This window comes from Macaca nemestrina, chromosome 10 (assembly GCF_043159975.1).
Source record: "Macaca nemestrina isolate mMacNem1 chromosome 10, mMacNem.hap1, whole genome shotgun sequence".
Taxonomy (NCBI): Eukaryota; Metazoa; Chordata; class Mammalia; order Primates; family Cercopithecidae; genus Macaca; species Macaca nemestrina.
In genome coordinates this window covers 132,376,990-132,402,641 of record NC_092134.1, presented here as the reverse complement: position 1 = coordinate 132,402,641, position 25,652 = coordinate 132,376,990, and the positions used below count along the sequence as shown (strand labels likewise).

The 25,652-nt window shown below is 43.3% G+C and overlaps 1 long non-coding RNA gene and 1 pseudogene across 5 annotated transcripts in view; one reads left to right on the top strand and one right to left on the bottom strand.

Moving 5' to 3' along the window:
• LOC105499885 (uncharacterized) overlaps positions 1-25,652 on the top strand; it is an 80,784-nt gene that overhangs the window by 20,639 nt on the left and 34,493 nt on the right. For 3 of the 5 annotated variants that reach the window (XR_011609373.1, XR_011609375.1, XR_011609372.1), the window contains exon 4: positions 4,619-4,742. This is a non-coding gene — a long non-coding RNA (uncharacterized lncRNA). Of the gene's footprint in view, positions 1-4,618; positions 4,743-5,008; positions 5,318-25,652 lie in introns of those variants that run through there. The other 2 variants (XR_011609374.1, XR_003013795.2) reach the window with 1 other exon arrangement.
• LOC112423366 (proline-rich protein 13 pseudogene) lies at positions 5,527-6,011 on the bottom strand (annotated as a pseudogene).

The following is a 25,652-nucleotide window of genomic DNA, read 5'->3' as shown; positions in this document are numbered from 1 at the left end:
AAAAAAAAATTCTTATTTTTAAAAATTGGTTTGGTTTTGTTTTTGAAACAGGGTCTCACCCTATTGTCCAGGGCATGATCTCAGCTCACTGCAGCCTCTATCTCCCAAGTTCAAGCAATCCTTCCACCTCAGCATCCCTAGTAGTTGGGGTACAGGCATGCACCACCACACCTGGCTAATCTTTTTGTATTTTTTGTGAGGCTGGGGTTTCACTATGTTGCCCAGGCTGGTCTTGAACTCCTGGGCTCAAGGGATCTTCCCAGGTTGGTCTCCCAAAGTGCTGGAATTACAGATGTGAGCCACCATGCCCAGTCTCCATCTTGGTTCTAACCTCCAAGCTGCCCTTCTTAATCCCTGAGTGTAGGTTGAGCTAACTTTGAGAGGAACTTAGTTTATAGTTTAACTTTGTATGACCACTTGAGACTGAAAAATGACTCCCAAGCACTTAGTCTACTACAGGCAATGAACAAGTTGTCAAACCTGCTCAGTAGTTCAGTTTCCTGCAGGAAAGTATATGTCACTCTGGCATAAGAATGATTTTGAGCTGAAAGCAATTGAGAAAAACCAAACACAGGGTAAGCTCCCTGCCCTCCCTATATGAAAACAGGGCATATATTCTCCTTGTGCAGACGACCGCCCCCTTTCCCATGTCAGGAAGGGAAGAACAGCTCTTATCCCCAGAGATGGAAATGGCAAGAAAGAGATGACGTGTCTACATGAATAAACCTTACTAACTAGCCCTAATCTCCCCTTAGTATTTCCCATATATTTACCTCCCCACAATTTACTACCTCCTAGAAGCAGAAAGTCAGAAACCCCTTTCCTTTGCCTTGTGACTTCTCTATACATTTATTGTCCTTCCTCTAAATGGCATAAAAACCCCCAAGCCTCGCTGCCTCTTCTCTTCTCTATGGATCACCCCCACCTTTTGCCATATTAAACTTATAAAATAAAACCTGGGGCCATTTTATAAAATAAAACAGGCATGGTGGCTGATGCCTGTAATCCCAGCTCTTTGGGGGGGGCCAAGGCGAGTGGATCATCTGAGGTCAGGAGTTAGAGACCAGCCTGGCCAACACAGCAAAACCCTGATAGAGCAAAGGAAAAACCTTTTTCCTCCTCGGCAACCCTCTTTAGATATGACCAAGGAAGATCTCCCAGAGGGTGGAGCGATACGCACAGAGAACACCAACTGGTGAGCCCTTCCTGGGGGACAAATTGGAACCTGATTAGGAAATTCCTCATTCCTAGGGTAAGAAACCATCTGCTCATTTGTCTAGAATTTCTACAGAATGCTTTGTATTTCCCTTTCCTAATGGGAGGGTTTTCCTGGCCCCATTCAACCATTGTACATTGGTGGGAGATGGGGCACAGATACCTTGTCTTTTTAGTTCGTACGTCTCTGGATCAAAAACAGCCACGTGTGAACATGGTGCAAGCACTGCCTCGCATCATTCCCAAATATAAGGGCTATCACATGTCACCTAGAGATTCTGAACTTTGAGCTTAATCCTGTAACTGGACAGGATTTGAGGGTTGTCTCTCTTTGTGGGGTATTTTGCATATGGAAAGGAGAGAGAAACTAATATGTATGGTGATCAATAGATAAAAGTGGGCTGGGCATGGTGGCTTACATCTGTAATCCCCGCACTTTCTGAGACTGAGATGGGCGGATCACCTGAAGTCAGGAGTTCGAGACCAGCCTGGCCAACATGGTGAAACCTCGTCTCTACTAAAAGTACAATAACTAGCTGGGCATGGTGGCGGGCACCTGTAATCCCAGCTACTCTAGAGGCCGAGGCAGGAGAATCAGTTGGACCCAGGAGGCAGAGATTGCAGTGAGCCAAGATCGTGCCATTGCACTCCAGCCTGGGCGAAAAGAGCAAAACTCAGGCTCAAAAAAAAAAAAAAAAAAAAAAGATAAAAGTGATATTATAGATATTAGATAGATATTTATTAGATTGATAAAAGTGATTAAACAGGCCAGGCGCAGTGGCTCATGCCTATAATTCCAGCACTTTGGGAGGCCAAGGTGGGTGGATCACTTGAGCTCAGGAGTTCAAGACCAGCCTGGTCAACATGGTGAAACCCCGTCTCTACTAAAAACTAAAAAAAAAAAAAAAAAATAGCTGGGCGTGGTGGCCTGCACCTGTAGTCTCAGCTAGTCGGGAGGCTGAGGCACAAGAATCACTTGAACCCAGGAGGCATAGGTTGCTGTGAGCCAAGATTGTGCCACTAGACTCCAGCCTGGATGACAGAACAAGAATCTGTGTAAATAAATAAATAAAGCCTCTGAAAGATAATACAGAAAACTATCTTCATAACCTTGGAGTAAGGAAGTTCTTAAGTCATTAAATATACTAACAATAAAGGAAAAGATTGTTGTATTGAGCGTTAAAGTTGAAAGCATTTAATTATTAAGGCACCATTAAGGCAAGCCACAAATTTCAATCAAAACCACAATGAGATACCACCTTACACCAACTAGGATGTCTAGAATCAAAAAGACAAATGATAACAAGTGTTGGTGAGGATGTGGAGAAATCAGGACTGTCACATACTGCTGGTAGGAATTTAAAACGGAAGAGTGGCTGTGGAAAACATTTTGAGTTTTGCTTTGTGGCAAGCCACAAATATATAAGAATATATAAGAACTCCTAGGCCAGGTGCAATGGCTCACGCCTGTAATCCCAGCATTTTGGGAGGCCAAGGTGGGCAGATCACCTGAGGTCAGGAGTTCGAGACCAGCCTGGCCAACATGGTGAAACCCCATCTCTACTAAAAATGCAAAAATTAGCCAGGCGTGGTGCTGCATGCCTGTAATCCCAGCTACAGGCTGAGGCATGAGAATCACTTGAACCCAAAGTTTGCAGTGAGCTGAGATCACGCCACTGCACTCCAGCCTGGGCAACAGAGTGAGACTCTGTCTCAAAAAAAAAAAAGAAAAGAAAAGAAAAGAAAAAAGTCAGAGAACCCAAAAGAAAAACGGGCAAAGGATTCAAGCAAAATATGATATCCAAATAGTCAAAAATGTAGAAAAATTCCTCAACCTTATTAGTAATCAAATTAGGTAGAAGTGCAAATAAAAACATAATGAAATATAATATCATTACACATGTTCCAAATTAGCTGAAATTTTAAAATGTGATAATGCCAAGAGTTAAAAGCATTTGACATTATCTAGTAAAATTTAAGATTCAACTATTTGTGACCCAGTCATCTCACTCTTATGAACCTGTGCTTGTGTCCACTTGGAGTCATGTACAAGGATGTTCGCAACAGCAACTGTTTATCAGCAATTAAATGGCTACATTGTCATCTGTTCATACAATGGTAAAAATTTGACACTACAGTGAAAATGAATGAAGTATAGCTACAGGCAACAATATATATGAATCTTGAAAACCTAATATTAAGTAATGGAAGCCCAGACAAAAGAATACATGCTGTCTGAAATACTTGTTCATTTATATCAAGTTCAAAGCCAGGAAGAACTAAACTTCGACGTTTGGAAAGGCATACATGGGTATTATAACCAGAAAGTAAAGCAAGGAAATTATTACTGCTAATGTCAATGTAGTAGTTTCCTCTGGGGGCTGGGAAGGGGATTTAATGGCGAATAGGTACATATGAATCCTGGGTTACTGGCAATCTATTCCTAGATCTAGGGAGTGGCTACACTCTTTATGTTAACCTAAATTAATGTTTAAACACTCTTCCTTTAATAAATGGTTTTCTAAAGTAATCTAAAAAACCCAAAACAGGCCAGGCGCGGTGGCTCAAGCCTGTAATCCCTGCACTTTGGGAGGCCGAGACGGGCGGATCACGAGGTCAGGAGATCGAGACCATCCTGGCTAACCCGGTGAAACCCCGTCTCTACTAAAAAATACAAAAAACTAGCCGGGCAAGGTGGCGGGCGCCTGTAGTCCCAGCTACTCGGGAGGCTGAGGCAGGAGAATGGCGTAAACCCGGGAGGCAGAGCTTGCAGTGAGCTGAGATCCGGCCACTGCACTCCAGCCTGGGGGACAGAGCGAGACTCCGTCTCAAAAAAAAAAAAAAAAAAAACAAAAAACAAAAACCCAAAACAACAAAAAACTTCCCAGTTAGAAATTATAGCTGTTAGTGATCAATCTGCTGCTTATCATAGACATTTGTATAGCTCTTTTGTCTATTTGTTGACATTTTTGTGGTCACAATGGGAAAGAGAGAGAGCTAAGTAAATGTCATCCATTTCTACAGCATCTCTATGTTTTAAGATGAAGCTCTGTGGTTTGTAATGTATTTCCCCTAAAGGAAATAAAATTTTAAAGAGTTAACATGAGAATTCAGAGAATCACCATTTGCAAAATTAATTTTTTAATATTAAAGTGTTTATCAAAATAAAATACTTTAAATGTGCCCCTTATACATTTTTGAGTTGACATCTAAAATTTGACATCACAAATGTAAATAGTTACAAAGCATGTAATTACTGGCAGATTTGTAAAAATTGTTTGTAAATTAAACATCATTCTTATAAATATATTCAGTAGAATACATGTAAAAGACAGAGGCCAGAGGCTATCACCTAATTTAAAAATACATGAAAAAGTACTTATTTACTTGTTTGTTTTTGTAGGTTGGGCAGTGGCTCGCCATGTTGTCCAGGCTGGTCTTGAACTCCGGGGCTCAAGCAATCCTCCCACCTCAAGACTCCCAAAGTTCTGGGACTACAGTCACAAGACACCACAGCAGCTAAAAAGGTCTTTATTTTCATCAAAGTGTTATTTTTAGCATTAAAATTTTGTCATTTTTTCCTCCTTGGTCTAGTATTCACATTCCATTTTTCTCACAGATTTTATCATGATCTATTTTATGCTTGGATTGATCGCCTTTTCCCCTAGAGCCTAAGGAGGGTGTAGCCCTGCCAACAACTTGTTTTCAGCCCAATGAAACCCATTTCAGACTTCTGACCTGCAGAACTAGAAACTAAACTGAAACTACATCCATAACATTTTTTTTTTTCCAGGAGAAATAACTTTATTTGGACTGAGAGCTGGAGAATGAGAATAGGACCTGAGACAGCATATTGGGCGAAGGAGGAGAGGTGAGTTCCCAAACGGCAGTCAAAGCTCATGGACCAAACGAATTCTACTTCCCAGCAACCTTGCAGTTAGTGCAACCAACAAAAGGCCTGCTGGGGAATGTATTTGCCGCTAAATTCCCCAAGTATGCCAACATTACAAAAAAGATAGAGGTTTTTCATCATAATTAAATTTCCACAAACCTCCCCAATCACAAGTATTATAAGCAGAAGTAAAAAACCACGTTTTACAGATCTCAAACTTGTCTTCAATATTTAGCTCATCACCTTCAAAAACTAGTTCCCTTGCTAAACTCATTAGCTATATGATCTATCCAAGCAGCAAGAAGATGGCCAGGCCATGGCAATCCTCTTCCCATTTTCCCTAGCCGCTCAGGGCTGAACAGCAGGGTGAGGCTCAGGTGGGGGTAGGGGTGGAGAGCACAAGGGCTACTTTTCCCAGTACAACATGGCCTCTGAAGCTTGATGGGAGAGCAGAACTGGTGAGACTTGAGAGAAGGGTCCAGGGCCTGTATTCAGTCAGAATCACTGATGGAAGAAGAGAGGGAAGAGGAGGAATGTTTGCCGTGCTCGTGGTGCTTATGCATCTTTTTATGGGCTTTCTTCATTTTCTTCTGCATCTTGTCCACTATCACTGCTGGTCCTACCATGCCAGGAGCCAAGGGATTCACAGGAGGCATTCCAGGGGCAGGCGGTGGGTATAGAGAAGGTAGGGACCCGAGGGTTGGCATCCTGGATACCCTGGCTGCGGCACAGGATGAGGGGCCTACCTGGGGGGAAAGCTGGATTGCCCTGGGGAGGTCCTGGGGGAGGAGGACGGGGGCCTGGTGGAAAGGGTGGGTTGATAGGTGGCGGGATTGGAACCTCCAAGGTACCCGATGTTGGGGGGATATGGATTTGGCCCTGGCTGCCCGGCATTGAAATTCCATGTTTAAGTGTGTCCTCCAGCCTGGAGAACTACCAGGACTTCCACATAAGAAATGTCTCTTTTCTGGCCGGGTGCAGGGGCTCATGCCTGTAATCCCAGCACTTTGGGAGGCCGAGGCGGGTGGATCACGAGGTCAGGAGTTCGAGACCAGCCTGGCCAAGATAGTGAAACCCTGTCTCTTTCCACCACCGCCTGGGCTTGATGAGTTCTCCCCATAAAATATGTTTTTTAAAAAAGAAATCATGGCCGGGCACGGTGATTCACACCTGTAATCCCAGCACTTTCTGAGGCTGAGGTGGGCGGATCACTTGAGGTCAGGAGTTCGAGACCATCCTGACCAACATGGTGAAACCCCATCTCTACTAAAAATATGAAAATTAGCCGGTTGTGGCCAGGCGTGGTGGCTCACGCCTGTAATCCCAGCACTTTGGGAAGCTGAGGTGGGCAGATCACGAGGTCAGGAGATCGAGACCATCCTGGATAACACTGTGAAACCCCATCTCTACTAAAAATACAAAAAAGTAGCTGTGCGTGGTGGCGGGCGCCTGTAGTCCCAGCTACTCGGGAGACTGAGGCAGGAGAATGGTGTGAACCCGGGAGGCGGAAGTTGCAGTGAGCCGAGATTGCACCACTGCACTCCAGCCTGGGCCACAGAGCAAGACTCCGTCTCAAAAAAAAAAAGGAAAATTAGCCGGCCGTGGTGGCACATGCCTGTAATCCCAGCTACTTGGGAGGCTGAGGCAGGAGAATTGCTTGAACCTGGGAGGCAGAGGTTGCAGTGAGCCGACATCGTGCCATTGCACTCCAGCCTGGGCAACAAGAGCGAAACTCTGTCTCAAAAAAAAAAAAAAAGAAAAGAAATCATTTGTCATCCTAAAGGTTGAAGTGTCTTGACAGTACATTCCAGACTCAGTAATCATTACAATTATTAGTGGTACATAATTAGATGAAAACAATAATGATACAAATTTTGATAAATTATTATTAAACAAAAAAGGAAATGAAGCTCAATTAAATGGATGTCATGTAGAAGTCTTTTTTTTCTTTTTCTTTTTTTTCTGAGACAAAGTCTCACTCTGTTGCCCAGGCTGGCGTGCAGTGGTGCAATCTCGGCCCACTGCAACCTCTACCTCCTGGGTTCAACCAGTTCTCCTGCCTCAGCCTCCCAAGTAGCTGGGATTACAGGCACGCACCACCATGCCCAGCTAATTTTTGTACTCATAGTAGACAATGGAGTTTCACCATGTTAACCAGGCTGGTCTCAAACTCCTGACCTCGTGATCCACCCGCCTCGGCCTCCCAAAGTGCTGGGATTACAGGCGTGAGCCCAGCCGGAGGTAAGCCTTTCTTTCGCAAAGCTTGAGGAGGCAATTGTGAAAGAGGAGGTGAAGAGGAAGAAACAACCTGATTGCTTCACTCTCTTCACACCCATGGGCAGTTTTGGGAAAGTGCCTTTGGAAGTTGAGTTTATGAATTGTTTTCCTTGAAATTATCCATGCCAGGCCAGGCGTGGTGGCTCATTCCTGTAATCCCAGCACTTGGGTAGACCGAGGAAGGCGATCATTTGAGGTCAAGAATTTGAGACCAGCCTGGCCAACATCGTGAAACACATCTCTACCAAAAATACAAAAATTACCCTGGCATGGTGGTGAGCATCTGTAATCCCAGCTACTTGGGAGACTGAGACAGGAGGATCCCTTGAACCTGGGAGGTGGAGTGTGCAGTGAGCTGAGATCTTGCCACTGCACTCCAGCCAAGGCGGCAGAGTGCGACTATTTCAAAGAAAAAAAAAAAATCCATGACATCATGGTAGGCTGAATAATCATCCCCATATTGTCCACATCCTAATCCCATTAATGTTACTTTATGTGGCAGAAGAAACTTTGCATACATGATTAAATTCAGGATCTTGAGATGGGTGGGAGATTATCCTGCATTGTCTGCATGGGCTCAGTGTAATCACGGAATCCTTGTAAGAGGGAGGCAGGAGATCAGAGGGACACAATGTGATGTACTGATGGAGGCATCGAAATTCACAGATGCTCTGCTGTGGCCTTCAAAGAGGAAACAGGAGGCCATGAGCCAAGGAAAGCAAGGAATGCAGCTCTGAAAACTAGAAAAGACAGGAACAGAATTCTTCCCTAAGCTTCCAGAGGCAGCATGGGCGTGCCAGCACCCTGGCTGCTGCCCTGTGAAACCTATTTCAGACTTCCAACCTCCAGAACCATAAGGTCATAAATGTGTGCTGTTTAAAGCTACTCAGATTGTTGTAATGTGTTACAGCAAAAATAAGAATTTAATACTCCCATTTATCTCTTGGGAAGTCTTTTTGTACTTATGTTAATACAGACAATAACATCTCTGTTAATATAGACAATATGGAACCTACTGTTCTGTTTGTAAAGTGACCATTTTTCCAGTTTAAAAAAAAAAATGTCTAGGACACCTTATCTTTTTTTTTTTCTTTTTTTGAGACAGAGTCTTGCTCTGTCACCCAGGCTGGAGAGTAGTAGCTCCATCAAGGCTCATTGCAGCCTTATCCTCTCCAAACTCAGGTGATTCTCCCACCATAGCCTCCCAAGTAGCTGGGACTATAGGCATGAACCACCATGCCTGGTTACTTTTTTTCTTTTTTTTTTTTTTTTTTTTTTGAGACGGAGTCTCGCTCTGTCGCCCAGGCTGGAGTGCAGTGGCCGGATCTCAGCTCACTGCAAGCTCCGCCTCCCGGGTTCGGGCCATTCTCCTGTCTCAGCCTCCTGAGTAGCTGGGACTACAGGCGCCCGCCACCTCGCCCGGCTAGTTTTTTGTATTTTTTAGTAGAGACGGGGTTTCACCGTGTTAGCCAGGATGGTCTCGATCTCCTGACCTAGTGATCCGCCCGTCTCGGCCTCCCAAAGTGCTGGGATTACAGGCTTGAGCCACCGCGCCCGGCCTGGTTACTTTTTTTTGAGACAGAGTTTTGCTCTTGTCACCCAGGCTGGAGTGCAAAGGCGCAATCTCGGCTCACTGCAACCTCCACCTCCTGGGTTCAAGCGATTCTCCTGCCTCAGCCTCCCGAGCAGCTGGGATTACAGGCAATTTTTGTATTTTTTTTTGTAGAGACAGCATTTCACCATGTTAGTCAGGATGGTCTGGAACTCCTGGGCTCAAGCAATCCGCCCACCTCAGCCTCCCAAAATGCTGGCCTTACAGGCGCAAGCTGCTGCACCCAGCTACCTTATCCTTTCTTTCAAATTGCCCCCATCTCCCACACATCCCCGAAGGCTAATGAGGAGAGAGACATTTGATCAGCACATCTGATTTTCTGCAAGATTACAACCTGTTCAGTTGCTGTAGCCCTCGGGTCTCCTGGATATCATAAAACATTCTGTACCGCGGAGCACCACAAGGTGATCCACCCCAGTAATGCTAACACTTTGGGAAACTGAGGTGGAAGAAATGCTTGAGGCCAGGAGTTTGAGGCTACAGTGAGCCATGATCACACCCTCCACTCCAGCCTGGAAGACAGGGAGAGTCCTTGTCTCTTAAAAAATATATATATATATGGCCGGCCGCAGTGGCTCACGCCTGTAATCCCAAGACTTTGGGAGGCAGAGGCGAGAAGATCACCTGAGGCCAGGAGTTCAAGACCAGCCTGGCCACATGGCAAAACCCTGTCTCTACTAAAAATACAAAAAAATTAGCTGGGTGTGGTGGCGTGCACATCCCAGCTACTCAAGAGGCTGAAGCAGGAGAATCTTTTGAACCCGGGAGGTGGAGGTTGCAGTGAGCTGAGATCACACCATTGGACTCCAGCCTGGGCAACAAGAGTGAAACTCCATCTCAAAAATAAATAAATAAATAAAATAATAATTTTAAAATAATTAAAATTTTTAGAAAGGAATTCTGCACTTTGGGTCTTATTTTCCTCATTTTCCAGTTGAAGAGACCTGATTACATGAATTTTTTTTTTTTTTTGAGACGGAGTCTTGTTCTATTGGCAGACTGGAGTGCAGTGGCACGATCTCGGCTCATTGCAACCTCCGCCTCCCGGATTCAAGCAATTCTCCTGTCTCAGCCTCCCTAGTAGCTGGTACTACAGGTGCAGGCCACCGCACCTGGCTAATTTTTGTATTTTTATTAGAGACAGGGTTTCACCATGTTGGCCAGGATGGTCTCAATCGCTTCACCTCGTGATCCGCCCACCTCGGCCTCCCAAAGTGCTGGGATTACAGGGGTGAGCCACCGCGCCCGGCCCTGATTACATTATTTCTAAAGACACTTCCAATTCTAAGAAATTATAATTCTATTTTCTGCCAGTGATGGGCATTTCTTGAACTTTATCAAGAATGCAGAAAATAGTCTTCACTCCATCTGCTGAGAACTAAAAAATGTACAGGGTCCTGTCTCCCTAGGACCACTAACATGAGAGGCTCTCGCTGAGGAGGGACTTTAGTACAGGATGGATTCTTTTGTATTTAGGATGGTGACTTCCTCACTTGGAAATTCTCTGTGTACATTTAGAATTATCTGGAAAGCAGACCACAAGATGTACAGAACGAATGGCTGAACACAGAAACCAGAAAAACGGAGAAAAGTCATCTCAGTTCCAGAGAAGGTTTCATAGGCTGTCTCCCCTTACTAGAACAATCCTCCCACATCCCACCCCTCACCTGTCTCATTCCTGCTGATTCTTCAGCTTGCAACTCAAGTGTCATTTCTGGGAATTCTTACTTCAGCCAAAGATAGGTTAGGTTCCCACAACCTGACTGTGCTTTGTCACATCCATCCCCCTCATGAAGGCCAAGCAGTATTGCTCTCCCTCACTAAGCTGCGAGCCTGGGAAGGGCAGGGAGTGTGGCTCTCACACTCATCCTGTTCCCAGCGCAGTGCCTGCCACTTAGTGGGTGCCCAACAGATTTGCATTTAATGATGGCCCCTCTGCTGGCCTTCAGATTTCAGTGCTTATGGAATAATTATTTCTGTCCCCTGCCACTCAGCCCTGTACTCTGCTTTGTGATGGAAAAGAGGAAACCAGGAATAAGAAAATGTGCCCCACAGATTTTGCCAAAACCATAATCTGTTAGATAAATTGCTGAGAGGGAAAACACAATACTTCAAACACTCATTCCATTCAACACAAAATACTTAAATATACATACTTTGGGAAAGTACATCACGTATCACCACAGAGCAATGCTGTTGGATTGCCATTATATAAGGAATATCTCATACTCAGTTTCTGGATTTCTGCAACAACTGGTAAAAGGAAAAATATCACATTTCTTAAATTTATATATGTGTAGGCTGGGTGCAGTGGCTCACGCCTGTAATTCCAGCACTTTGGGAGGCCAAGAGGGGAGGATCACTTGAGGTCAGAAGTTTCAGACCAGGCTGGCCAACATGGTGAAATCCCGTCTCTACTAAAAATACAAAAAAATTAGCCAGGTGTGGTGGTGGACGCCTGTAATCCCACCTACTTGGGAGGCTGAGGCAGGAGAATCACTTGAACCTGGAAGGCGGAGGTTGCAGTGAGCTGAGATCTCGCCACTGCACTCCAGCCTGGGTGACAGAGCAAGACTCTGTCTCAAAAAAAATAAAAAGATTTTTTTTTTTTTTTTTTTTTTTTTTTTTTTGAGACGGAGTCTTGCTCTGTCACCCAGGCTGGAGTGCAGTGGCCGGATCTCAGCTTACTGCAAGCTCCTCCTCTCGGGTTCACGCCATTCTCCTGCCTGAGCCTCCCAAGTAGCTGGGACTACAGGCACCCGCCACTTCGCCCGGCTAGTTTTTTGTATTTTTTAGTAGAGACGGGGTTTCACCGTATTAGCCAGGATGGTCTCGATCTCCTGACCTCATGATCCGCCCGTCTCGGCCTCCCAAAGTGCTGGGATTACAGGCTTGAGCCACCGCGCCCGGCAATAAAAAGATTTTTAAAAAAATTTATACATGTATAATTGAATAAGCACAGAATATCTCTGAAAAGATATACCAGAAACTGAGAATTAGCCAAGCCACACCCACACACTTTACTGTCTACATTAACTTGACTTTGCTATTCCACTGTCTTTACCAACAATACTTTAGTATTTCAGGAAGCTCATACCCCAAAAATAAAAACTGTAACGGGAATGGTTAATGGATACAAAAAAATAGAATGAATAAAATGTAGTATTTGATAGCACAACACGGTGACTCTAAACAATAATAATTTAGTGTGCATTTAAAAATAACTAAAAGTACTAAAAGTACAATAGTATCATTATTATTTTTTCTTGAAACAGAGTCTCACTCTGCCACCGTGTTGGCCAGGCTGCCTCAAACTCCTGACCTTAAATGATCCACCCACCTCAGCCTCCCAAAGTCCTGGGATTACAGTCGTGAGCCACTGTGCCTGGCCTAATTGTATTGTTTGTAACACAAAGGATAAATGCTTGAGGTCATGGATATCCCATTTACCCTGATGTGATTATTACACATTGCATGCCTGTATCAAAATATCTCGTGTATCCCATATACCCTGCACTCACAAAATAAAATTTTTTAAAAAACTTTTTATTTCTATAGGTTTTTGGGGAACAGGTGGTATTTGGTTACACGAGTAAGTTCTTTAGTGGTGATTTGTGAGATTTTGGTGCACCCATCACCCGAGCAGTATACACTGAACCCAATTTGTGGTTTGTTATTCCTCTCTCCCTTCCCACCCTCTCCCCTCAATCCCCAAAGTCCATTGTATCATTCTTATGCTTTTTTTTTTTTTCTTTTTTGAGACGGAGTTTCGTTCATGTTGCCCAGGCCAGAGTGCAATGGCATGATCTTGGCTCAGCACAACCTCCGCCTCCCGGGTTCAAGCCATTCTCCTGCCTCAGCTTCCCTAGTAGCTGGGGTTACAGGCGTGTGCCACCACACCCGGCTAATTTTGTATTTTTAGTAGAGACGGGGTTTCTCCATATTGGTCAAGCTGGTCTCCAACTCCCGATCTCAGGTAATCCGCCCACCCCGGCCTCCCAAGTCCTGAGATTACAGGCATGAGCCACAGCGCCCGGCCCTTTATATATATATATATATATATTTTAATTTAAAACACTTTTTAAAATAAAACTTTTAAATAATGTTATTGTTCATTTCAGGAATACCCAGACAACGTATTTTAAACTGCTTAGCTTTCCAGCACACAGTTATCAAATGATTATTCATGCTAAAAAAAACCTTTATAAACCCTCACCTTGCTAAATCATGATCCGTACCCAAACTTAATCTGAACCCTTCACTGAAAGACCCACCTTAATCCAGCCTAGAACCTCATAAATACCCTCCCTTTGCCCTCTCCTCCCAGATGCAGCTAAAGTTCCGCAAGGCAGTGTGCTCCCTTGCTATGACATGGATAAACTCAGCTTTGCCTATCTGTGAGATTTCGGGTGGTATTTCAGGGCGCTGACATTTGGCAAAACTAATAGTATAGGTTACATCGGAGGAGGGAACGGAGAGAAGAAATGTGGAAGGTGTCTTTTTGGACCTTTGAATTTTTACGTGGGCACGTATTGTCTATTCGAAAATAAATGCTAAAACAACAAAAAGTTTAAATGCAGGACACCATTGTGTAATCTCCTCTCTGACCGGAAGGTGTCGCCTCCACCTTTCCTGGGGCTGGGAAAGGGGAAAGCTGTAGAGAGGAAAGGCCCCGGGGAAACAGCGGGGACCTAGATTGAGACTGGAAATTTTAACTCCTGGCAAGAAGGGTCCAGAATCTCTCTTCACAATAATAGCTAATATTTACTGAATACATATTAAATGCCAATGAAGATTTTTAAAACAGGCCGGGCACAGTGGCTCAGGAGGCTGTGGCCAGTGGACCCGTCAAGTCCAGGAGTCAGAGAAAAGTCTGGGCAACATGGTGAAACCATGTCCCTATTTTTTTTTTTTTTTTTTTTGAGGCGGAGTCTCGCTCTGTCGCCCAGGCTGGAGTGCAGTGGTGTGATCTTGGCTCACTGCACCCCCACCTCCCAGGTTCAAGCAAATCTCTGGCCTCCCAAGTAGCTGACATTACAAGCGTGCGCCACCATGCTAGGCTAATTTTTATATTTTTAGTAGGGGGTTTCACTATGTTCGCCAGGCTGGTCTCGAACTCCTGACCTCAAAGTGATCCGCCTGCCTCAGCCTCCCAAAGTGCTGGGATTACAGGCGTGAGCCACCGCGCCCAGTTTTAAAACAGCATTCCTAAGGTAAAATTGGTATACAATTAACAGCACATATTTAGTGTACAATTTGATGAATATTAACGTATGCAACCATGAAACTATCATCATAATCAAGATAATGGAACATATCACCCCCAAAGCTTTCTTGTGCTAATTTGCAATCCCTCCCTTCCTCCCTGTCAGTTTTAAGTACTTTACGTAGATAATTTTGTCTTTACTACCACTCTTTGAGATATTATCTCTCACATTTTACCAAGGAGGAAACTGAGGTATGGTTAGATTAAATAAATTACCCAAAGTCATTCAGCTAGCAAGATGTAGAGCTGTTATTTGAACACAGGCTGATTGACACCAGATATATACTACATCAGCAATTTTCAAACTGGAGTACATGTATCTCTGGGGTGTACAAAGCCTTTCCAACAGGGATCGGGCTGAAATTTCCAGATTTTTGACTTCCACATGCAGTCTCCATCTTGACACTTCGCCAAGAATGTTCTCTACGTGTCAAAGCATCTTCTTTCCCCTCTCCCTGCTCACTTTACAGAAGGTTACTGCCACTCTCATTCATTCTATGGTATGTTGTTCTAGGGTAAACACACGCACACACATACACACACACACACACACACACACACAACCTCTTGACCACCAAAGATAATTGGAAATATTGTCACTTTGTGTAGATAAAGTACGTTAATGAAAAATCTTTTTGGAAATCAAGATTTATAATTCTTTTAACCAAATTAAAGGCACATCTAATCAAGTTGAGTGCTGATAAATCAGTTTTTGATGAAAGATTATCATAAGGTTTTGGTATATAACTTGAAAGAGTTCACAAAATTCACTGGCATTGCTAAAGCTAAATGCCTTCTATTCCTATTTATATGAGTGAGATTTCTCAAATAAGATACCTAAAGAAATTAAAAATTGGAATACAATTAATCTTGATTCTTGTTTCATTCTAGAAATAAGCAAATTATCGGCCAGGCATGGTGGCTGACACCTGTAATCCCAGCACTTTGGTGGGTGGATCACTTGAGATCAGGAGTTCAAGATCAGCCTGCCCACCATGGTGAAACCCCATCTCTACTAAAAACACAAAAATTAGCCAGGCGTGGTGACAGGCACCTGTAGTCCCGGCTACTAGGGAGGCTGAGGCAGGAGAATCACTTGAACCCAGGAGGTGGAGATTGCAGTGAGCTGAGATTGTGCCACTGTACTCCAGCCTGGGGGACGGAGCGAGACTCTGTGTCAAAAAAAGAAAAAAAGAAATAAGCAATAGTCATCTGTGAAGGTATTCACTAATATATTATTGGATAATTGGAAAAAATCCCAACCACATTCATGTAATTAGCAAATGTGTTTCTAATTTTTACTTTTTGTTATGTCTAATATTTACCAAAATATGTAATATTTTTTGGCCAGGCTCAGTGGCTCATGCCTGCAATCCCAGCACTTTGGAAGGCAAGGAGGGATGATCACTTGAGGTCAGGAGTTTGAGACCAGCCTGGCCAATGTAGTGAAACACCCTCTCTACTAAAAGTACAAAAAATTAACTGGGTGTGGTGGCGCATACCTGTAATCCCAACTACTAGAGAGGCTGAGGCAGGAGAATTGCTTGAACCCGGGAGGCGGAGGTTGCCGTGAGCAGAGATCACACCACTGCACTCCAGCCTGGGCAACAGAGCAAGACTCCATCTCAAAACAAAATAAGTGATATTTTTTAACTTCTTATTTTAAAAATGCATGCTGTTTTGATCCAATATGTCTAATTGTGATGTCACCTCAATCCGCAAGAAGCCTTGAATATATTTGAGCCTTATACAATAAAAATGCTTTGATATCTGAAGTTAAATACATGTTTTTATGGCGGAACTTTTGATAAGATGACCAATAAAACTTTTAAGCATAAAAACATATTAAATAAAATTCTCTGATAAAAGTGGATGAAAGCTAGGCACGGTGGTTCACACCAGTAATTCCAGCACTTTGGGAGGCTGACATGGGATAATTGCTTGAGCCCAGGAATTTGAGACCAGCCTGGGCAACATGGCGAAAGCTCGTCTCTACAAAAAATACAAAAATTAGCCTGATGTGGTGGCAAACACCTGTAGTCTCAGGTACTCAGGGGGCTGAGGCAGGAGGATTGCTTGAGCCTGGGATGTTGAGACTGCAGTGAGCCATGATTGCACCACTGCACTCCAGCATCGGTGACAGAGACCCTGTCTTAAAAAAAAAAAAAAATTAGATGTTGACTGAAAATATGCAAAATAATGTATGCTTTTTTTTCTTTTTTTTTTTTTTTTTTTTTTTTTTTGAGACGGAGTCTCGCTCTGTCGCCCAGCCCAGGCTGGAGTGCAGTGGCGCGATCTCGGCTCACTGCAAGCTCCGCCTCCCGGGTTCACGCCATTCTCCTGCCTCAGCCTCCCGAGTAGCTGGGACTACAGGCGCCCACAACCGCGCCCGGCTAATTTTTTGTATTTTTAGTAGAGACGGGGTTTCACCGTGGTCTCGATCTCCTGACCTTGTGATCCGCCCGCCTCGGCCTCCCAAAGTGCTGGGATTACAGGCGTGAGCCACCACGCCCGGCAATGTATGCTTTTAAAAAATTATTTAAAAAAATTATTTTAGGAGGTAGGTAATAAAAAATGTTTGAGTCCATATGTTTCCTCATGTCTGCATCACAGAAAACACAATTATTATTTTTGATTGCTCAAACCAAAATCTCTTCAGGGATGTGTTACTGTAGTGGGAAATCAGAGGCTGGAGAGGCTAAGTGGAGTTCAGGGGGGAATATTTTAAGTGTACACTGGCTCAGCGGACATGCATCTTGAAAGTCTGAGCAGCAAAGAAAGAAAACGAATGTCTTTTATGCACTTTGAGGCGGGAATTATATGATGCAGGAAGCTGGCTTACAAAAGCGAGAACAAAGCAGTTAATTATCAGGTGACATTCTTAGGACTCAGCTTACATCTTGGTAAAACATGTCTCGCAACTGCTGCTTATCTATCTTGTGACTTTGCAGCTGCACAGCAAGAAAAACAGGAGCTTACAGAACTTACAAAATATGTTGGGGAGAGAGATGGTTAATGCTTTACAGACCTTACAGAGGAGCAGTTAATATTCTTTCTTAACTCTTTTTTCGGGGGGGCTACTTCACACCAATTCTAGCCTAACTTTAAACTGTAAATTTAATTTCTTTTAATTTTTCCATTTTATTATGAACTGAAATGTGTTCCCCAAAATGTATATGGGTTTTTTTGTTTTGTTTTTTTGTTTCATTTTGTTTTGTTTGAGACAGGGTCTCGCTCTGCTGCCCAGGCTTGAGTGCTGCAGTAGCGTGATCTCGGCTCGACCTCCTGGGCTTAAGTGATCCTCCCACTTCAGCCCCCAAAGTTTCTGAGACTGCAAGTATGCACCACCACACCCAGTTAATTTTTTGTTTATTTATTTTTATTTTTTTGTAGAGATGAGTCTCCCTGTGTTGCCCAGGCTGATCTCTAGCTCCTGGGCTCAAGCAATCCTCCTGCCTTGGCTTCCCAAAGTGCTAGGATTACAGGTGTGAGCCACCACACCTGCCCTCCAAATGTATATGTTGAAGCCATAACCCCCAATGTGACTATATTTGGAGAGAGAGCCTTTAAAGAGGTAATCAAGGTGAAATGCAGCCATAAGGGTGGGTAATCCAATGTGACTGATGTCTTTTTTTTTTTTTTTTTTTTTTGAGACGGAGTCTCGCTCTGTCGCCCAGGCTGGAGTGCAGTGGCCGTATCTCGGCTCACTGCAAGCTCCGCCTCCCGGGTTTACGCCATTCTCCTGCCTCAGCCTCCCGAGTAGCTGGGACTACAGGTGCCTGCTATCTCGCCCGGCTAGTTTTTTGTATTTTTTAGTAGAGACGGGGTTTCACTGTGTTAGCCAGGATGGTCTCGGTCTCCTGACCTCGTGATCCGCCCGTCTCGGCCTCCCAAAGTGCTGGGATTACAGGCTTGAGCCACCGCGCCCAGCCCGACTGATGTCTTTAGAAGAGGAAGAAGAGAGTTACCAATGCATCATCACAGGGGATAGGCCGCTATGGGCAAAAGTCCAGAGGGGCCACAACTGGTAGCTGTCAGCTGTTAACAGTCCCAGGAACTGTAGGAATAAATGCTTCTGTCTTGAAAGGGGGTGGTTCTGGGTGCTGTGCCACAAAGTCCACTATGCTGTCATTATTCATGGACCACACAATTGTGTACCAAGATAATTTAAAAGAACCTAAGAAAAAAAACCGGACAATAAGCAAATTTAGCAAAGTTGCTGGATTCAAGGTCCACATACAAAATAAATAGGAAATTAGATGTTATTACTGAAATTGTTTACATAACATCAAAAGAACCAACGGCCTGGGAATGAATTTAATATAAGATGTGCAACACCCACTACATTGAAAGCTACAAAACACTGCTGAGAGAAACTGAAGGTGGACTTAATACTTAAAGGATAGAGCATGTTCATAAATTGGAAACTTAATATTATGAAGATGTCAGTCATCTTCAACTCTACAGCTTCAAAGCAATCCTCCCAAATCCCCAGCAGGTTTTTTGAAGAAATTAACAAACTGATTTAAATTTATATGGAAATTCAAAATGCCAAGAATAGCTAGGGCTATCTTGAAGAAGAATCACAAAACCTAGAGGATTGCACTACCCCAGACCAAGAACTATAATAAAACTCTAGTGTGTGTGTGTGTGTGTGTGTGTGTGTGAGATATTGTTGCAAGGATAGGCAAAGTAAACAATGATACAAAACAGAATCCAGAAATAAACTCTCCCATGCATGGCTACCTTATTTATGATAAAAGCAACATGCTATAATGTAGTGGGAAAAGGATGGTCTTTCAATAGATGATCTGAGCCATATTAATAACATCCATGTAGGAAAACAAGGTCTCTTGACCCAGCTCATACTATGTACAAAAAGCAATATCAGATAAAATTAAAACAAAACAGCTTTCAGCTGGGTGCAGTGTGATGTCAGCACTTTGGGCGGCCGAGGCAGGCAGATTGCTTGAGCTCAGGAGTTCGAGACCAGTCTGGGCAACAATCTATCAAACTCCATCAAAACAATAGAAAAAATTAGCAGGGCGAGGTGGCATGTGCCTCCTGTGGTCCCAGCTATTCAGGAGGCTGAGGTGGGAGGATTGCTTGAGCCCAGGAGGCAGAAGTTGCAATGAGCTGAGATTGCACCACCGTACTCCAACCTGGGTGACAGAGTGAGAGGGTGAGACCCTGTTTTCTAAAAAAAAAAAAAAAAAGCTTTTATTTGAAAACATAAGGAAAGCATTTTTTGACCCTGAAGTAAAGATTTCTTTCTCTCGATTTTGATTTTGATTTTGATTTTGTAGAGACAGCTGCTTTCAAACTCCTGGCCTCAAGTTATCCTCCCACCTCAGCCTCCCAAAGTGCTAGGATTACAGACGTGAGCCACCACACCCAGGCAAGATTCTTAAATAGAATAATAAAAGCACTCACTTAAACTATATTAAAATTAAGAACTTTTGTTCACCAAAAGACATTACTGAAAGAGTGAGAAGGCAACCCATAGACTGAAGAAGATATTTGTAGTACTGAAGTTTATTCTGAACTTTCTGCAAATCTGAAAATCTCACAAAGTCCTCTAATCTATATATGTAAAGAATTTCAAAACCCAGCAATCCCATTACTGAATGTATACCCAGAGGAATATAAATCATTCTACCATAAAGACACATGCATGAATATGTTCACTGCAGCACTGTTAACAATAGCAAAGACATGGAATCAACCTAAATGTCCATCAATGACAGATTGGATAAAGAAAATGTGGTGCATATAAACCATGGAATACTAAGCAGCCAGAAAAAAATGTGGTACATATAAACCATGGAATACTATGCAGCCAGAAAAAGGAATGAGACCACGTCTTTCACGGGAACATGGATGAAGCTGGAGACCATTATACTCAGCAAACTAACGCAGAAACAGAAAACCAAATCCCACCAGCCTGGCCAACATAGTGAAAACCCGTCTCTACTAAAAATACAAAAATTAGCCAGGCATGGTGGCACACAGGCATGGTGGCGCACAGGCATGGTGGCACATGCCTGTAGTCCCAGCTACTCGGGAGGCTGAGACAGGAGAACTACTTGAACCCAAGAAGTGGAGGTTGTGGTGAGCCGAGATCACGCCACTGCACTCCAGCTTGGGCAACAGAGCGAGACTTCATCTCAAACAGAAAAAAAAAAAAAAGAAAAGAAAACCAAATCCCACACACTCTCACTTCTAAATGGGAGTTAAATGGTAAGAACTTATGAACACAAAGAAGGGGACAACAGACACTGGGGTCTACTTGATGGGGGAGGGTGGGAGGAGGAAGAGGAGCAGAAAAGATAACTATTGGGTACTGGGCTTAATATCTGGGTGATTAAATAATCTGTACAACAAACCCCTGTGACACATGTTTACCTATGTAACAAACCTTCACATGTACTCCCAAACCTAAAATAAGTAAAAAAAAGAAAATAGTTAAAAAAAGAAAAAAACAAACAAACAAACAAAAAAGAATTTCAAAAGAAAGTGAATCCAGAATCATAAACAAAAGCCTTGAACAAACCATTTTTCATCAGAGGATATCCAACCGCAATGAGATACCCCTTCACACCCACTAAGATGGCTAGAATTAAAAAAACAGGGCCAGGCGCGGTAGGTCATGCCTGTAATTCCAGTACTTTGGGAGGCCGAGACGGGCAGGTAACTTGAGGCCAGGAGTTCAAGACCAGCCTGATTAACATGGCAAAACTCAGTCTCTACTAAAAATACAAAAATTAGCTAGGCATGGTGGTGCACACCTGTAGTCCCAGCTACTTGGGAGCCTGAGGCAGGAGAATTGCTTGAACCTGGGAGGCAGAGGTTGCAGTGAGCCGAGATCGTGCCACTGCACTCCAGCCTGGGTGACAGAATGAGACTCTGTCTCAAAAATTAAAAATAAAAATAACAGGCCAGGTGTAGTAGCTCACACCTATAATCCCAGCACTTTGGGAGGCCGAAGTGGGCAGATCACCTGAGGTCAGGAGTTCAAGACCAACCTGGCCAACATTGTGAAACCCCGTCTCTACTAAAAATACAAAAAATTAGTTGGGCATGGTGGGGCGTGCCTGTAATCCCATCTATTCGGGAGGCTGAGGCAGAGAGAATCGCTTGAACCCAGGAGACGGAGGTTTCAGTGAGCCGAGATTGCACCACTGCACTCCAGCGTGGGTGACAGAGCAAGACTCCATCTCAAAAAATAATCATCATAATAAAATTAAAAAAAAAAAACAGGTAGTAACAAGTATCAAAGTGGATGTGGAGGAGTCAGCTTATACACTGTGGGTGGAAATGTAAAATGGTATAGTTACTTTGGAAAACAGTCTAGCAATTTTTCAAACGATTAAACACAGAGTCACCATATAACTCAACAGTTCTACTCCTACATATACACCCAAGAGAAATGAGAACATACATGCACTTAAAAACTTCTACATGACTAGGTACTAGGCTTAGTACCTGCATGATGAAATAATCTGTACATCAAACCCCCGTGACACAGGTTTACCTATATAACAAACCTGCACATGTACCCCGAACCTAAAATAAAAGGTAAAAAACAATTCTGGTCGGGCGCGGTGGTTCACTTTGTGAGGCTGAGGCAGGCGGATCACCTGAGGTCCGGAGTTTGAGACCAGTGTGGCCAACATTGCCAAATACCCTCTCTACTAAAAATACAAAAATTAGCCAGGTGTGGTGGCACATGCCTGTAGTCCCAGCTACTCGGGAGGCTGAGGCAGGAGAATTGCTTGAACCCATTGCACTCCAGCCTGGGTAACAAAGTGAGACTCTGTCTCAGAAAAAAAAAAAAAAAAAAAAAAAATATATATATATATATATACACACACACACACACACACACATATATATACACACACACACATATATATACACACACATATATATTATATATACACATATATATATCACATATATATATATGTGATAGCAAAACGGTGGATCCAAGTGTCTATCAACAGACTAATGAATAAACAAAATGTGGCATATCCATACAATTGAATATTATCTGACCATAAAAAAAATGAAAGAGGGCCGGGCACGGTGGCTCACACCTGTAATCCCAGCACTTTGGGAGGCCCAGGTGGGCAGATCACCTGAGGTCGAGAGTTTAAGACAGCCTGACCAACCTGGGGAAACCCTATCTCTACTAAAAATACAAAATTAGTCGGTGTAGTGGCGCATGCCTATAATCCCAGCTACTAGGGAGGCTGAGGCAGAAGAATCGCTTGAACCTGGGAGGCGGAGGTTGCAGTGAGCTGAGATTGCGCCATTGCACTCCAGCCTGGGCAACAAGGGCAAAACTACGTCTCAAAAAAAAAAAAAAAAAAAAAAAAAGAAATGAAATATTGATACTAGAAGTTCAGTGAACCTTGAAAACCTTATAAATGAAAACAAGCCAGTCACAAAAATACACTTTTTGTTGTTTTTTAAGACAGGGTCTCACTCTGTCACCCAGGCTGGAGTGCAGTGACATGATCATGGCTCGCCACAGCCTTGACCTCCTGGGCTCAGGTGATCCTCTCACCTCAGCCTCTTGAGTAACTGGGACTACAGGTACCCACCACCATGCCTGGCTAATTTTTGCACTTTTTGTATAGGCAGGGTTTCATCGTGTTGCCCATGCTGGTCTCAAACTCCTGGGCTCAAGCGATCCGCCCACCTCTGCCACCCAAAATGCTAGGATTATAGGTATAAGCTACCACACCCCACCAAAAGTCCACATATTATATGATTACACTCATTTGAAAGTTCAGAATAAGAAAATTCATAGATAGAAAGTTATTTGTTGCTTAGGGGCTGGGCACAGGGAGTGGGGAGATAAAGGATGATAGTGAAAAGGTATGGAGTTTCTTTTTGAGGCAATGAAAATGTTCTAAAATTGTGGTAATGATTGCACACATCTGTGAATTTATTAAAAACCATTGAATTGGCCAGGCGCGGTGGCTCATGCCTGCAATCCCAGAACTTTGGGAGGCCAAGGTGGGAGGATCACTTGAGGTCAGGGTTTGAGGCCAGCCTGGGAAAAAAGGTGAGACCCTGCCTCTACTAAAAATACAAAACAATTAGCCAGGCATGGTGATGCATGCCTGTAATCCCAGCTACTTAGTAGTTTGAGGCAGGAGAATTGCTTGAACCCGGGAGGTGGAGGTTGCAGTGAGCTGAGATTGCGCCACTGCACTCCAGCCTGGGTAATAGAGCAAGACCCTGTCTCAAAAAAAAAAAGCCATTGAATTGTACACTTTATTTTCACAGTCGCACACCACCACGCCCGGATGATTTGTATTCTTAGTAGAGGTGGGGTTTCACCCTGTTGGCCAGGCTGGTCTCAAACTTCTGACTTCATGTGATCTGCCCTCCTCGGCCTCCCAAAGTGCTGGGATTACAGGCGTGAGCCACCGCGCCCAGCCCAGAGTTGTACACCTTAAATGGGAGAATTGCGTGGCATGTAAATTGTATCTTAATAGAACTGCTTCTTTAAAAAGAGGATATCCAAATGAGCAATAAACTTTTTAAAAAAAGCATTCAACTTTATTTTACCAGGAAAATACAATTAAAAATCAGTCTTCTGTTAACCAGTGCACGCTTAACATGATGGCTAAAATAAACAACTCAGGATCTACCAAAGTGTTGCCAAGGGTGTGGAATAACTGGAATTATCTTGTACATTCTTATTGAGAGTGTAAATTGGTCAAACACTTTGGGAAATGATTTTGTAGTATCCACGAAAGCAAAAATCATATATACCCTATGATCTAGCAGTTACACTCCTAGATATGTCCCCAACATAAAGGTGTATAATATGTTCACGAAAAGGCATGTATTAGAATATTCGTAGCAGTGCTACTTATAGTAATGGAAACCAAAAGGTATCTGAGACAGGTCTCAATCAATTTAGAAAGTTTTATTAAGGTTAAGGACATGCCTGTGACACAGCGTCGGGCAGTCCTGACAACACGTGCCCAAGGTGGTTGGGGCACAGCTTGGAATTATACATTTCAGGAAGGCATGAGACATCAATCAATATATGTAAGTTGTACATTAGTTCAGTCCGGAAAGGCAGGACTGAACTCCAAGTGGAGAAGAGGCTTGCAGGTCATAGGTAGATAAGAGACAAACGTTGCATTTTTTTTGAGTTTCTGATTAGCCTTTCACTGAACGCACAATTTACAAGAATAGTCACTTATGCCTTAGTCTGGTTTAGTGAAACAACAGGACAAAGGAAGCAATCAGAAATGCATTTGTCTCATGAGAGCAGACGGATGACTTTGAGTTCTGCCTATCCTTTTTCCACAAGGAATTTCCTGGTGGGCAAATTGTGAGGGAGGTATATAACTTCCTTCGTTTTTTTCTTTCTTTCTTCTTCTTCTTTTTTTTTAATCTTTGTAGGTATCTTATTTAGGAATAGAATGAGAGGCAGGTTTGCCCCATGCAATGCCCATCTTGACTTTTCCCTTTGACCTAGTGATTTTGGGGAGATTTATTTTGCTTTACAGTAGCAACACTCAAACTACCCATCAGTCATATAATGGATGAATAAATTGAGGCACATTCTTACAATGAAATACTATGTAGCAATAGAATGAGTAATCTATAATTACAGCAATATTGATAAATATCACAAACATATTGTCGCATGAAGTAAACCAGAAATAAAAGTAAAAATTTGTACCTATGCCTGTTTTTATAGGCAAAAAGTACAGGCAAATCTAATCTATGCTCTTAGAAATCAGTATAATGGTTTTTCCTGGAGACTGGACCAAAACTGGGGAGTGGGCTTCAAGAATGCTGGAGGCTGGGCATGGTGGCTCACGCCTATAATCCTAACACTTTGGGAGGCTCAGACAGGTGGATGGCTTGAGCCCAGAAGTTCAAGACCAGCCTGGGCAATGTGACAAAACCCCTATCTCTACAAAATATACCAAAATCAGCCAGGCTTGGTGGAACCAGCCTGTGGTCCCAACCACTCAGGAAAGTGACACAGGAGGATCGCTTGACACTGGGAGGTTGAAGCTGCAGTGAGTTGTGACTGTGACACCGCACTCCAGCCTGAGTGGCAGAGTGAGAACCTGTATTAAAAATATATATATATATATATATTAAATAAATAAAAAAAGAAGAATGCTGGAAATGTTCTGGATGCTGGTTACATGGGTGTTTTCGATTTGTGAACATTCATTGAAGTACACTTATATAGATTTTCTGTTTATTATACTTCAATAAAAAGGTAAAGAAAAAAAAAGGAAGCCATTAATTTTTCTCACTGATCATCCAAGATGTACAAGGGTACGCATCCGGGCTGAATCTATGAGGTCCTCAAGCAGCTGGGCTCTACTGGTCCCTCT